General features: G+C 40.4%; 1 protein-coding gene across 1 annotated transcript in view; it reads left to right on the forward strand.

Moving 5' to 3' along the window:
- The window catches only part of SUCLG2 (succinate-CoA ligase GDP-forming subunit beta), a 272,885-nt gene that overhangs the window by 17,727 nt on the left and 239,168 nt on the right, over nucleotides 1-15,990 (forward strand). The gene's annotated exons all lie outside the window — the stretch shown is intronic.

Consider the following 15,990-nt stretch of genomic DNA (forward strand, 5'->3'; position numbering starts at 1 on the left):
CTTCTGCTCTCCCAATCTCCTGGCACACAGATTTTTATTACAGAGCCAGGATTGATTAAATCTTTGGCCTTCAGTGATTGAACTTAATCTCTAGCCCTCTCCCCTGCCTGGGGTGGAAGGGTGAGACTGAAAATTCTAACCCTCTAATCACTAGGTTGGTTCCCCTGGCAACCAACCCCCATCCTTAGGTTGAAAGTGAAAGTGTTAGTTGGTCAGTCCTGCAACCCTGTGGACGGTATTCTTTTCGAGGCAAGAATACTGGAGTGGGTTGCCATTTCCTTTTCCAGGGGATCTTCCCAAGCCAGGAATCGAAGCTGAGTTCTCCTGCCTTGGAGGCAGATTCTTTACTGAGCCATCAGATGAGCCCTATCCTTAGGAACAATTCAGTTCAGCTGCTCAGTCATATCTGATGCTTTGCGACCCCATGGACTGCTGCACACCAGGCTCCCCTGTTTATCACCAACTCCTGGAGATTGCTCAAACTCATGTCCTTTGAGTCGGTGATACCATCCAACCATCTGATCCTCTGTCGTCCGCTTCTCCTCCTGCCTTCAGTCTTTCTCATCATCAGGGTCTTTTCCAGTGAGTCAGTTCTTCACATCAAGTGGCCAAAGTATTGGAACTTCAGCCTCCGCATCAGTCCTTCCAATGAATATTCAAGACTGATTTCCTTTAGGATTGACTTGTTGGATCTCCTTGTAGTCCAAGGGACTCTAAAGAATCTTCTTCAACACCACAGTTCAAAACCATCAATTCTTCGGCGTTCAGCTTTCTTTATGGTTCAACACTCACGTCCATACATGACCACTGGACAAACTATAGCTTTGACTGGATGAATCTTTGTTGGCAAAGAAATGTCTCTGCTTTTTAATATGCTGTCTAGGTTTGTTATAGCTTTTCTTCCAAGGAGCAAGCCTCTTTTAATTTCATGGCTGCAGTCACCATTTGCAGTGATTTTGGTGCCCAAGAAAATAAAGTCTGTCACTGTTTCCATTGTTTCCCCATCTATTTTCCTTAAGATACCTAGTGGCTTTTCAAAAATTGTCTCACTTACTTAACAAAGACACTTAAAAAAATTGTTTTTTGAATTTTAATTGGAGACTAATGAGTTTATAATATTGGGGTGGTTTTTGCCATACATTGACATGAATCAGCCATGGTGAACATATGTCCTCCATCCCAGACGCCCCTCCCACCTCCCTCCCCATCCCTCCCCTCTGAGTTGTCCCAGTGCACTGGCTTTGAGTGTCTTGTTTCATGCATCGAACTTGGACTGGTCATCTGTTTCACATATGGTAATATACATGTTTCAGTGCTATTCTCTCAAATCATCCCACCCTCGCCTTCTCCCACAGAGTCCAAAAGTCTGTTCTTTATATCTTTGTCTCTTTTGCTGTCTCACATATAGGGTCATCATTACCATCTTTCTAAATTCCATATATATGTGTTAATATACTGTATTTGTGTTTTTCTTTCTGACTTACTTCATTTTGTATAATAGACTCCACTTTCATCCACCTCATTAGAACTGATTCAAGGTGCATTCTTTTTAACAGCTGAGTAATATTCCATTCCATTTTGCATTCCAAGAAAAAGAAATGCAAAAAAGCAAAATGACTGTCTGAGGAGGCTTTACAAATAGCTGTGAAAAGAAGAGAAATGAAAAGCAAAGGAGAAAAGGAAAGATATACCCATTCCAATGCAGAGTTCCAAAAAATAGCAAGGAGAGATTAGAAAGCCTTCCTCAGTGATCAGTGCAAAGATATAGAGGAAAAAAATAGAATGGGAAAGAATAGAGTTCAAGAAAATTAAAGATACCAAGGGAATATTTCACGCAAAGATGGGCTCGCTCAAGGACAGAAATGGGATGGACCTAACAGAAGCAGAAGAAATTAAGAAGAGGTGGCAAGAATACACAGAAGAACTGTACAAAAAAGATCTCATGACCCAGATAATCACGATGGTGTGATCACTGACCTAGAGCCAGACATCCTGGAATGTGAAGTCAAGTGGGCCTTAGGAAGCATCATTACGAACAAAGCTAGTGGAGGTGACGGCATTCCAGTTGAGCTATTTCAAATCCTGAAAGATGATGCTGTGAAAGTGCTGTTTGGAAAACTGAGCAGTGGCCACAGGACTGGAAAATGTCAGTTTTCATTCCAATCCCAAAGAAAGGCAGGAAGGAAGGAAAGTTATGACCAACATAGACAGCATATTAAAAAGCAGAGACATTACTTTGCCAATAAAGGTCCTTCTAGTCAAGGATATGGTTTTTCCAGTAGTCATGGTTTTTCCATAGTCTTTGGCCACCTGATGCAAAGAGATGACTCATTAGAAAAGACCCTGATGCTAGGAAAGATTGAAGGCAGGGGGCAAAGGGGACAACAGAGGACAGGATGGTTGGATGGCATCACCGACTCAATGGATATGAGTTTGAGCAAGCTCCGAGAGATGGTGAAAGACAGGGAAGCCTGGCATGCTGCAGTCCATGGGGTCACAAAGAGTCAGACAGTACTAAGTGACTGAACAATGAACAGATGAACTCAGTTGGAGGGTGGCAGGTACATACTGAGACTGTAGACTGGTTGGAACCAGAAGGTTGATGAATGAAACTCCTGGAATACTATTCTTAACACACCACTAACCAGTCAAAAAGATACACCCTGAAGCCATCACGTCAGATATAGCCTTTAAAATTACTTCCCTGAAAGCCATTGAGGAATTTAGGTCTTTTGAATACAAGCCACTTATCCTTTTTGCTTGGCCCTTGCCATAAACCTTTCTTTGCTTCGAACTCCAATGTTTTGGTTTCGCCTCGTTGTGCATTGGTCACATAAACTTGGGTTCAATGACATGTGTCATATTACTCTTCCTTTTTAAGGGTGGTTAATATATGTGTATGTGTATATATAACACTTTGTTTATGTTGTTTCATCAGTGGGCACTTGGATTGCTTCTGTATGTATGTATATGTCATGGTTTGTGTGTGGGTTGGAAAAGAATTTCCAAACATGAGGCAGAATAAGAGGAGAATATTTTATTAGAGTGGGAGGCACTATTAGAACAGTGGGCTGGTAGCCAATTTTTACAGCCTCAAAACAGAAAATTTCTACTGGAAGGATGGCTTTAGGCAGTTGGTTAGGATGCTATAGGATGGGTGCTGCTGCTGCTGCTGCTGCTGCTGCTGCTGCTGCTGCTGCTAAGTTGCTTCAGTCGTGTACAACTCTGTGCGACCCCATAGATGGGCCAGGCTCCCCCGTCCCTGGGATTCTCCAGGCAAGAACACTGGAGTGGGTTGCCATTTCCTTCTCCAATGCATGAAAGTGAAAAGTGAAAGTGAAGTCGCTCGGTCTTGTCCTGAGTCGTGTCCAACTCTTGGTGACCCATAGACGGCAGCCTACCAGGCTCCTCTGCCCATAGGATTTTCCAGGCAAGAGTACTGGAGTGGGTTGCCATTGCCTTCTCCGATAGGATGGGTAATAGGATGGATATTTTACCTAATATGGGGTCGGGAAACTCTCCAGTTTAGATCTGGAGGCTCATGGTAACAGTTGCTATGGGGCTGAGTAAGTTCCAGAGATTTTTGTCGTTTGAGCTTGGTACAGGGCTCCACAGTATACATACAGTGTTTGTATGTATAACATTTTGTTTATATTGCTTCATCAGTGGACACTTGGGTTGTTTCCATCTTCCCGTATCTGGGCAAAATGTCTGTTAAGGTTAATATTTCATTACATTTTCATAACCATTTATCCTTCTGTCAGGTATTTGTTAAATTCATAATAGGTACACTGTTAGGCCCAGAAGATAGTGGGTTGATGCGAAGCTTGAGCATATGAAACTGCTACCACCTTCAAGGAACACATAGACTCACATGGTAGAGATCAATGGTAAATAGACAATTACAGTGAGAGGTGTTTGGTGTTACAGGCACTCCCCAGGACACTCTGGCTACACAGCTGTACTGCTTCTCTAGGACTCAACTACATGGTGGCTGTGAATAGCGTCTGCCGGATGATCTGAAGTTAGTCCAGGTAGAAATAGACACTTGCCATTTCCCGAGCACATTCCTTAGGCCAGGCCTGATGGTGTGCTCCTGAAGAGGGTCGTCTCTTTGAGTCCTTACAGCCCCCCTAGGAGGTCAGCACTCTTACTGCCATCACTAAGCCCACTTTAAAATGCAACAAACCTTGGTTCAGAGACTTTAAACAACTTCCCTGTTGTTGTAGCTTTGGTTCTGCACAGCTTCTTGCTATGCCACTCACACTGGGTCTCTTCAGTTGTGCCTGTTATTCACTGAGTTGTGTCTTCTCCAAAATTCATACCCTGAAGGCCTCACCACCAGTACCTCAGAATGTGACTTTATCTGGAAATAGGATGTTTCTGGAGATAATTAAGTTAAAAGGAGGTCATTAGGGTGGGTCCTAGTCAAGACTAGTGTCCTTATAAAAGGGGGACATTTAGACTCAGAAATGCAGACAGGGACATTACTATCTGAATACTAAAAAAGAGATAAGGGTGATGCTTCTACAAGCTGAGGAACACCAGAGATTACTAGCTAATCACTATAACCCAGCTGAGAAGCATAGTTACAGATTCTCCCCCGTAGTGTCAGAGGGAACGAACAATGAAATCAGCCCTTGATCTCAGACTTATGGTTTCCAGAACTGTGCGACAATGCATTTTTCTTGTATGAGCCACCCAGGCTGTGGTGCTTTGTTATGGCAGCTCTACGAAGTGAATACTCTGCCTCTTGGTATTATGTCGTGTACATGCTGCTTGGCTCATCTTAAAATTTTCACCTAGACAATTTTGGAATCTCTGAGCTCACCCTAGAGATATACATCTTCTTTTATTGCTGGTTGGGAAACTAGTCCATAAACAATGACCATGAATTGTCTTGCTTTAAGGCTATGGTTTTTCCAGTGGTCATGTATGGATGTGAGAATTGGACTGTGAAGAAAGCTGAGTGCTGAAGAATTGATGCTTCTGAACTGTGGTGTTGGAGAAGACTCTTGAGAGTCCCTTGGACTGCAAGGAGATCCAACCAGTCCATTCTAAAGGAGATCAGCCCTGGGTGTTCTTTGGAAGGAATGATGCTAAAGCTGAAACTGCAGTATTTTGGCCACCTCATGCGAAGAGTTGACTCATTGGAAAAGACTCTGATGCTGGGAGGGATTGGGGGCAAGAGAAGAAGGGGACGACAGAGGATGAGATGGTGGGATGGCATCACCGACTCGATGGATGTGAGTCTGAGTGAACTCCGGGAGTTGGTGATGGACAGGGAGGCCTGGCGTGCTGTGATTCATGGGGTCGCAAAGAGTCGGACACGACTGAACGACTAAACTGAACTGAATTGAACTGAATAGGCTTCATATGATTGTTGTGGTACCAAAATATTGCTTCGCACTGTTCTGTTCACTGGTGTTGGATTTGAGAAGCTCTGATTATTTCTGCAAGTGAAGTCAATTTAAAGGAAGAAGAAAAGAATGTTTTAGGTATGGGGCACAGGCTTTGATACCACATTCCAAATAAAAGTTCTAGAAATACCTTGAACAGTAGCAAGAAATTGGAATAAATGCACAGCCTTACTTACTCAGATGTGTCAATTCTGGTATTTTTCATTTTGGTTAAAATAACAATAAAGCTCATTATTTTTTGAGCTCACCCAGTTTTTAACTATTCTTTTTATTCAGACAGCTCATCCAAGGTTAAATAAAAAATTACATTTTAAAACTTGTGTTACAGATGATTTAAAAAACAGTTACATAACTTAATCCAGCTGATTTCGTAATCAGAAGCATAACGCCAGGTACTGTTTTTCTTCACCACTATAAAGTTGAAATTTAAGAATAATCAGCATGCAATCAAATGCTGATTATATATGAACAATAATGAACTTAAAAGTGAAGTCAGTTCTGAGGGTGATAATGAAAGAAAAAAAGGAGTAATCACATCAGATCAGATCAGTCACTCAGTCGTGTCCGACTCTTTGCGACCCAATGAATCGCAGCACGCCAGGCCTCCCTGTCCATCACCAACTCCCGGAGTTCACTCAGACTCACATCCATCGAGTCGGTGATGCCATCCAGCCATCTCATCCTCTGTTGTCCCCTTCTCCTCTTGCCCCCAATCCCTCCCAGCATCAGAGTCTTTTCCAATGAGTCAGCTCTTCGCATGAGGTGGCCAAAGTACTGCAGTTTCACCTTTAGCATCATTCCTTCCAAAGAAATCTCAGGGCTGATCTCCTTCAGAATGGACTGGTTGGATCTCCTTGCAGTCCAAGGGACTCTCAAGAGTCTTCTCCAACACCACACAGTTCAAAAGCATCAATTCTTTGGTGCTCAGCCTTCTTCACTGTCCAACTCTCACATCCATACATGACCACAGGAAAAACCATAGCCTTGACTAGACGGACCTTTGTTGGCAAAGTAATGTCTCTGCTTTTGAATATGCTGTCTAGGTTGGTCATAACTTTCCTTCCAAGGAGTAAGTGTCTTTGAATTTCATGGCTGCAGTCACCATCTGCAGTGATTTTGGAGCCCAGAAAAATAAAGTCTGACACTGTTTCCACTGTTTCCCCATCTATTTCCCATGAAGTGATGGGACCGAATGCCATGATCTTCGTTTTCTGAATGTTGAGCTTTAAGCCAACTTTTTCACTCTCCACTTTCACCTTCATCAAGAGGCTTTTGAGTTCCTCTTCACTTTCTGCCGTAAGGGTGGTGTCATCTGCATATCTGAGGTTATTGATATTTCTCCCAGCAATCTTGATTCCAGCTTGTGTTTCTTCCAGTCCAGCGTTTCTCATGATGTACTCTGCATATAAGTTAAATAAACAGGGTGACAAGATACAGCCTTGACATATTCCTTTTCCTATTTGGAACCAGTCTATTGTTCCATGTCCAGTTCTAACTGTTGCTTCCTGACCTGCATACAGATTTCTCAAGAGGCAGATCAGGTGGTCTGGTATTCCCATCTCTTTCAGAATTTTCCACAGTTTATTGTGATCCACACAGTCAAAGGCTTTGGCATAGTCAATAAAGCAGAAATAGATGTTTTTCTGGAACTCTCTTGCTTTTTCCATGATCCAGCGGATGTTGGCAATTTGATCTCTGGTTCCTCTTCCTTTTCTAAAAGCAGCTTGAACATCAGGAAGTTCACGGTTCACATATTGCTGAAGCCTGGCTTGCAGAATTTTGAGCATTACTTTACTAGCATGTGAGATGAGTGCAATTGTGCTGTAGTTTGAGCATTCTTTGGCATTGCCTTTCTTTGGGATTGGAATGAAAACGGCCCTTTTCCAGTCCTGTGGCCACTGCTGAGTTTACCAAATTTGCTGGCATATTGAGTGCAGCACTTTCACAGCATCATCTTTCAGGATTTGGAATAGTTCAACTGGAATTCCATCACCTCCACTAGCTTTGTTCGTAGTGATGCTTTTCTAAGGCCCACTTGACTTCACATTCCAGGATGTCTGGCTCTAGGTGAATGATCACACCATCGTGATTATCTTGGTTTTGAAGATCTTTTTTGTACAGTTCTTCTGTATATTCTTGCCATCTCTTCTTAATATCTTCTACTTCTGTTGGGTCCATACCATTTCTGTCCTTTATCGAGCTCATCTTTGCAAGAAATGTTCCTTTGGTATCTCTGATTTTCTTGAAGAGATCTCTAGTCTTTCCCATTCTGTCGTTTTCCTCTATTTCTTTGCATTGATAACTGAAGAAGGCTTTCTTATCTCTTCTTGCTATTCTTTGAAACTCTGCATTCAGATGCTTATATCTTTCCTTTTCTCCTTTGCTTTTCACTTCTCTTCTTTTCACAGCTATTTGTAAGGCCTCCCCAGACAGCCATTTTTCTTTTTTGCGTTTCTTTTCCATGGTAATAGCAGTGTTCAAAAATAGGAGAGTAATAAAAAGTGAGTATCATTATGCTGAAAGGAAAATAGTGCATGAAAATCAGCCTGCAATTATGTTCCATGAACGTCTCAAAGAGTTTTGAGAAGAATGGGGGAAACAGACATTATAAGAGTGTAAAAATCTATATACTTGTATTGATTTACTGCCATTGATGAAGTCATCTAGGAAACATCAACAGTGGGTTTTTAGGAATGAACCTCTTGTTTCTAGTTGTTGGCAGATGGTATGGAAAGAAAAGGTTAATTGTGTCTATTTCTGGCCCATTGATCAAGTTTGTGACTTTAGGTAAGACATTCAGCTTCTCTAAGACTTTGTTTGCTCATAAAGCTGTTTAATATTTACATATATTGATCATGTACCATGAATTATGGTATGTGCTAGATACATAAACAGTTTTCAAAGTGGCTACTAAAGCAACACTTGCCTAGAGTTAAGTGCATGCCACTGGCACTACACAAGACCAAGTAACTTGGGGACATCTTCCTGTTGTCAGATACCAGTGATTCACATAGTGAGGAAATTACTTTCTTTTAAATATCTTTGAAACCTTAAGATTTTGTCAAGGAGAATTATTTAGTTCTGTGCCAGTGTTTGTTTGTTTGTTTTTTTTAAGATCTTCAGTTGAAGACTTTCTGCCTAGACTGACCAGAAATGAATTTCTTTTATTTTTAAATTGTACTGGCATCACCTTCTAATAATACAAGCAGAATAGGTAGTGATATACAGTGACATTTTAAAATAAAGTTCTTTATCTTAAAACTAGCCACATAAATAATGTATTAGTGTTCTGTGACTATGGCAAGAATTGTGTATGAGTGATTGTCATTTGGAGAACTCTGAATCAGTGTAACCCATGGATTTCTCTTAGTTTGAGTTCCCTGGTAACAGATCCTGAGAAAAGGATTCATGTGATAGTGATTTTGGGGGAAGGTATTCCTAGAGCAATCTGGAAGGATTGGGGAAGCTGAACCAGAAGGAGGAGAAAGCTGAGAAGGGTGTTACTCGGCCAAGTCTCCAGAAGATAACTTTTCTTTATTTCTACAGGGAAACTGTGGAGAAAATACATGACAACCTCAGAGTTGTCATCATTAGGGGAGGAAGAGCTGGAGTATTTATACATCCTCACGCCTCCCATGAGGATGCAAATTCCCAGGCATTTCTGGGTCTTCAGGTCCATTGGCAAGTTGGCTTCAATACCCCATGGCAAAGGATCACAGGGTTTGACTGTTGGAAGTGAGCACAGAGTCTGTGTGCAAAAATGGTGGAGGAATCTGAGGCCATGGGTGGGGCACCAATAGAATTTAAGTGACCTGTGAAACAGTAACCTTATGTCTTGTACATTTGGTTTAAGCCTTTGTGTCTTGATTTCCTCATGTTGGCTAGTATAACAGTTGAACTTGTCTCTGGGGTTTTTATGATGTTTAAATAATAGTATTATGGATTTACTATTTTTCTGTAAATGCACAGTTAAGCTGCACCTTAAGCAATAATATCCTTGAGATTATGGGCTTGATAAGTAATTGACATATATTTCTTTCCTAACATGTTAAGAAGCACACAGAGGAGAGTCTTGATGCAGAAAAAACACTCATGTCAGAATTATCATCTCTTAACTGAAGCTATCTCTCCTTTTCTCCAGATGCATGGCTGTTCTGCGTTTCTCAGCCTGCCTTGCAGCTGGATGTAGTCCTTTGACTGAACTCTAGACCAGTGGACTATGCCTAGAGGTGTGGGCCAGTCTAGCTTATGATGAATTCTTGTATGGTTCCTTTATGCTCTTGTTCACAGAGCATAAAGTCAACAGGTTCATCTCAGCCTGTTGACTGAGATGGTAATGTAATTTGGAAGCCCTGTGGTCAAGATGGCAGAACCTCTGTCACCTAGGTTTCTGAGCTCTTGTGGATAAGAACTCCCTCCCTACCTGCTTGCCTTCCCAGAACTGACTTCAGCAAAAAGGACACTTTTGTTGTGTTGAAGCACACTGTGTGTGTATGTATTTGTTACCTTAAGTTCTTGAACCTGAACTAGTACAGAACTCAAAAAATGTTAGCTAAAATCCCACGTAGGACCTTGGGCAAATCAGTTTACCTCATTTGTAAAATTGGGATAGTTAGTCTGACTTCAAGGGTGGTTGTGAAGGTCAAAATGGAAATGACGAATGTTCGGTGGATAGTGAAGAGCTGCACATAGGGGTTATTATGGTCTTTCGCATTGTGCCCATGAAGAGCAGGGAACAGAAGGCAGTGTTACTTGGCTGCTACTCTCACTGCTGAGATTTCTCTCAAACTTAAACATATTGACAGAGTTCCTCATTCCTTGTGACCCCTGAATTACACTGGGTGAAGACGGATGGAGCGGGGGTCCAGAGGAAAGGCCAGCATTTGCCTTGATGTGATATACAGACAGTTGGTGGCACCAAGGCTGATATTTGGGATACTGTGGTGAACAGTCTAAATGTTCAATTATAAATGCAGTTTATAATTGAAAAATATCTCTCTCATTCTAAACATGTACTTTTATATAATTGCTTGAGGTGCGGTTCAAGTAAGTATTTGAGTAAAACATAGATAGTAGGCTTAAAAAAATAAGTATACTTCTGGTAAGGAGCTGTAGCAAAAATCAAGGAAGTTGGGTTTGCAAGGTAGTATAATGACAGAGAACAACATATATGTCATTTTTAGTTCATCTGTCTTTAGGTTATTCATTGAGCAAGTAATATGCAAGTACCTGCTATCATTTAGGAACAATTTTAGTGACCAGGGATATAACAGAACAAAACAGACAAACAATCTGTGCCACCTTTCTAGTGGAGAAAGAGAGACATTAAACAAAGAACATATATGGTGAGCTAGATGACAGTATGTGCTATTGAGAAAAATAGGGCAGAGAAAAGACAGATTGTGGGTAATGGTGTTGCACCTTTAATTAGGACTGGTCAGTGAGGTAGTCATTGATAAGGTGGTAGTTGAGCAAAGATCTGAAAGTGGGAGAGCTGTGGAGAAGTCCGGGAGGAGAGTGTTCCAGGTAGGGAAGGGGCAGGTGCAGAGGCCCTGAGATGGGGTCATGTACCTGGCATGTTTGAGTAACAAGTAGCCAGTATATCTTGGGAGAGAAAGGAGCTTGGTGAGATGGACAGAACTGTCATAAATTACCACCAATGAGGTGGCTTCTGAGTTCAGAAAATTTTTTTTTTCTCTTTAGAGTTCTGGAGGTCAGAAGTTCTGAATCTAGGTGTTGGCAGAATTTGCTGTCTCTAAGGGTTCTAGTTTCATTGAGTTAAGACAAGGCTGTGGTCCTAGTGTGATTAGATTGACTCGTTTTCTGTGATTATGGTTTCAGTATGTCTGCCCTCTCATGCCCTCTTGCAACACATAACCATGTTACTTGGGTTTCTCTTACCTTGGACGTGGGGTATCTCTTCACAGCTGCTGCAGCAAAGCACAGCTGCTGCTCCTTACCTTGGACAAGGGGTAGCTCCTCACCGCCGCCCCTCCTGACCTTGAATGTGGAATAGCTCCTCTAGGCCCTCCTGTGAAGAAAGCTGAAATTAAAAAATGCTTACTCCTTGGAAGGAAGCTTATGACTAACCTAGATAGCATATTCAAAAGCAGAGACATTACTTTGCCAACAAAGGTCCATCTAGTCAACACTATGGTTTTTCCAGTGGTCATGTATGGATGTGAGAGTTGGACTGTGAAGAAGAAAGCTGAGCGCCGAAGAATTAATGCTTTTGAACTGTGGTGTTAAGAAGACTCTTAAGAGTTCCTTGGACTGCAAGAAGATCCAACCAGTCCATCCTAAAGGAGACCAGTCCTGGGTGTTCATGGGAAGGACTGATGCTGAGGCTGAAACTCCAGTACTTTGGCCACCTGATGCGAAGAGTTGACTCACTGGAAAAGACCCTGATACTGGGAGTGATTGGGGGCAGGAGGAGAAGGGGACGACAGAGGATGAGATGGCTGGATGGCATCACTGACTCTATGGACGTGAGTTTGGGTGAACTCCGGGAATTGGTGATGGACAGGGAGGCCTGGCATGCTGCGATTCATGGGGTTTCAAAGATTTGGACACAACCGAGCGACTGAACTGAACTGAAGTATCTTGCAATTTTACTCATCAGTTAGACCTCAATGAAGTAGGGGAAAAAATAAAAATTAAGCAATAGAAAGGCAAATAAACAGAAGTCATATATGGCTATTAGAGTTGGACCATAAAGAACAGTGAGTGCCAAAGAATTGATGCTTTTGATTTGTGGTGCTGGAGAATAATCTTGAGAGTCCCTTCGACTACAAGGAGATCAAACCTGTAAGTCCTAAAGGAAATCAACCCTGAATATTTACTGGAAGGATTGATGCTGAAGCTCCAGTATTTTGGCCACCTGATGTTCAAAGACTTTGATGCTGGGAAAGATTGAAGGCCGGAGGAGAAGGATGTGACAGAGGATGAGATGGTTGGATAATATCACCAACTCAGTGGAAATGAGTTTGAGCCAACTCCAGGAGATAGTGAAGGACAGGGAAGCCTGGCATACTGCAGTCCATGGGGTTGCAAAGAGTCGAACATGACTTAGCAGCTGAACAACAACAACAACAACTTCTAGCCCTGGCCTAACTAACTGTGTGTTCTTAGGCAGGTAGTTTGAACTCTCAGAACTTTATTTTCCTTTTGTGTCTACTGAGGAAATAGAACAAGGATGTTGTAAATACTTAAAAGGTTGAAACTTCAGAGTACATAGTGAGTGCTCAGTAAATGGTGGTGATGGTGATGGTATTAGTAGTACTAGTTTTGTTAGGAATTATAAAAATAATGCATTTTGTTTTCAAAAGTTTAATAAGTTGAACATTTTCTTAATATATCATTTTACATATAGGGATGTTATAAGGTTGGATTATATAGTATGCTTTCTTAAAGTAGCAAGCTAAATGACTTACGCTGTAACTGACCAGTTCGGAAAGTAAGAATTCATTCTGTTGATTTTCTCTGGATCACCGGAAGCCTGTTGCAGAAAGTAATCTTGGTCCCACGGTGTGTATGGGCCACATTCTCGTTTCCTCTCCTGACTCACTGTGAGCCTCATCCTCTTTCTCCTCCTGTATGTGGACTCACATGCAAACCCGAACTCATGTTCATTTGACACTGAACTGTGAGGTCCCTTCAAACATTAGACTTGAATGTCCTTGTATTTTTATATATGATGTTTGCTGTGCAGAAATGCCAATTCCTAACATCTCTGTTGTCTTTTAATATGTAGCCCAAATGGTACTTCTTGTTATGTTTTCTGTTGCTCACTGTTAACTTTTCTCCGACCCACCTCCAGTGGCCGAGTCTCTTTAATCTTTGTGTTTTCAGCGTCTAGCACACAGAAATTCATAAGAATGAATGTGTCCCATTTCTGGTTAACAAAAGCTTATACTTACTTGAAAGCAAGGAGTTTTCTGCCTCTGATGAATAATTGGTCACTTTAAATTGTCCAGGAGAAAGTGTGGGTGTCTGGAAATCATCATCAGAACTTGGAAACTTGAGAGACTAATTCTGTTTCTTAGTTAATAAAAAAGTTCCCATGAATAACCAATAAAAATTTAATTGAGAGAATAATCAGATATTGCTTCCAGCCATTCTCCCCTTCCTTCTCCGCATGTGGAAAACCAATTACTTCACTCTTTTACCTGAGGAACTCTTTAATCAGTGTGATTTGGAATAGATTGTAATGGAGAAGTTGATAGTTTAATATCTGATCTTAATTTTCAAGACTTGGAAGCTCGGTTCTATGCCCGTAGATGATGCTTTAATATTATTTATATTTATTAGTGTGTTTTTCAGTACATTAAAATTTATTGTATTAAATGGCAACATAGCACATAAGTGTGGGCATAGTTGGAAAAGTTTTTGGTTCTAATGTGAGTTCAGCTTTGCAGAGGACAATATATTTGATTCTGCTTTTGATGGTGGTGGTGGTTGTTAGACTCTTAACTTCATATTTAGTGTCCAAAATTTATCTGTTACTCAAATTTTAATTTATTTTGTGGCATTAAATGAAGGAATGAATGACAACAAGATAAGAAACTATTTGAGGGGGATAATAGAGCCAAAAATCATGTCTTTTCAAAAATATTTCATTTGTTTGGGTATGAAAATTATTTCGGGGAAATCCTTTGATTTTTTAAAAAATATTATTTTGCCACCTGGCTATTTTGTGCCTCTTTGCCCAACACTTCTGGTTTATTCTGTGACTAGCCTGTTCAGGTTTTTATTAACCATGTCAAAATTAGGTGTCTTCTAGCTTGACAGATAGCAATTGGCTTCATATCAAACTTCAGTTCTGCCAGGAATCTGAAAAGATTTAAAGAAAACTTTTTTGACAATTAAGTAATATTTTGAAGGTATCAAGTTGCTGACATAAAATGATTGATATAAAGCATAGTCTTGGAGAAAACCTATGATGTCAGATATTTTAAATGTTATTTCTGCATAAGAAAATTTCAGTTGCCACTTATTATAAAAAAATCTTGGGAAGCCACAGAAAAATGTTGAAAGGCCATAAAGATCCCTGCAACTAACTATGCCCTAGATAAAGCCATCGTGAGCAGTAGTGTGTGCCTTTTCATTATTTTTGTACACGTATGCCTTATGTACATACATGCATCTTCTAAACAAAGTTAGGGTCATACTGGTTAGATAATTTTGTTTTGTGATTTCTCTCCCATTTTGCATAAGATCATGGGTACTAACCTATGCATCAAAAATTTTTGCAGATATTATTTCTGATGCCAAAGGTTTTGGAGAAAAAGAAGTGTGCTCACATAGATTTCCTCATCTATTTTGCTATTTGCTTATTAGTGGGCATTGGTTTTTGGTGTTCCACTCTTTTAATGTTGTGATGAATATTCTTAAACATAAATTTCAGTTTATTAATCAAATAAATTCTTAAGATGTTTTATCAAATTGCCCTCCAGAAATGCTTTACAAATTTACACTCTCTCTGTGGTGATTAGTAATAACAGCAATAATAGTGGCTCCAATTTATTGGCACTTTATTGTATGTTATATGCTACATCCTAGTCTAAGCACTTTGTGTGAATTACCTAATTTATTCTTAAGAAAACACTAGCCTCCTTTCAGAGTAAGAAAACCAACATGGAATATATGTGAATGTATGGTTTTTTAATCGCTTGACCTCATATTTAATCAAATATGCGAATTAAATTTTTTTTTAATAGATGGGAAATAACTTCTCATTGTTTCAGGCTGTTTGCTCTGATACTACAGAGATTGTACATTTTTTTCATCTGCCCTAAAATCAACACTATTATCTTCCTCTGTCTTAGGAAGAAATTTGTTTATGAAAATCACCTAAGACAAGTTTTAAATTCTTATGAGTCAAAAATATGGTTTTTTACTCCTGATTTCAGTAGGAAAATGCACTGAATGCATTTTGAATGCATTCTTGACTTATAAAATTAATACCATTTTATGCTAAACAATACTAAGCCCTGTTAAAATGGACACAGTTTTTTTAGGAATTAAAGTCAACAGTGGCCACACGACTGGAAAATGTCAGTTTTCATTCCAATCCCAAAGAATGGCAGTGCCAAAGAATGCTCAAACTGTTGCACAGTTGTAGTCATCTCACACGCTAGCAAACTAATGCTCAAAGTTCTCCAAGCAGGGCTTCAACAGTATGTGAACCAAGGAACTTCCAGATGTTCAAGCGGGTTTTAGAAAAGGCAGAGGAACCAGAGATCAAATTGCCAACATCTGTTGCATCATAGAAAAAGCAAGAGAATTCCAGAAAAACATCTGCTTCATTAACTGTGCTAAAGCCTTTCACTGTGTGGATCACAACAAACTGTGGAAAACTCTTCAAGAGATGGGAATACAAGACCCCCTGACCTGCCACCTGAGAAATATGTATGCAGGTCAAGAAGCAACAGTTAGAACTGGACATGGAACAGCAGACTGGTTCCAAATTGGAAAAGGAGCATGTCAAGGCTGTATATTATCACCTTGCTTATTTAATTTATATGCAAAGTACATAATGCGAAATGCTGGGCTGGATGAAGCACAAGCT

The sequence above is a fragment of the Bos mutus genome, chromosome 22 (assembly GCF_027580195.1).
Source record: "Bos mutus isolate GX-2022 chromosome 22, NWIPB_WYAK_1.1, whole genome shotgun sequence".
Taxonomy (NCBI): Eukaryota; Metazoa; Chordata; class Mammalia; order Artiodactyla; family Bovidae; genus Bos; species Bos mutus.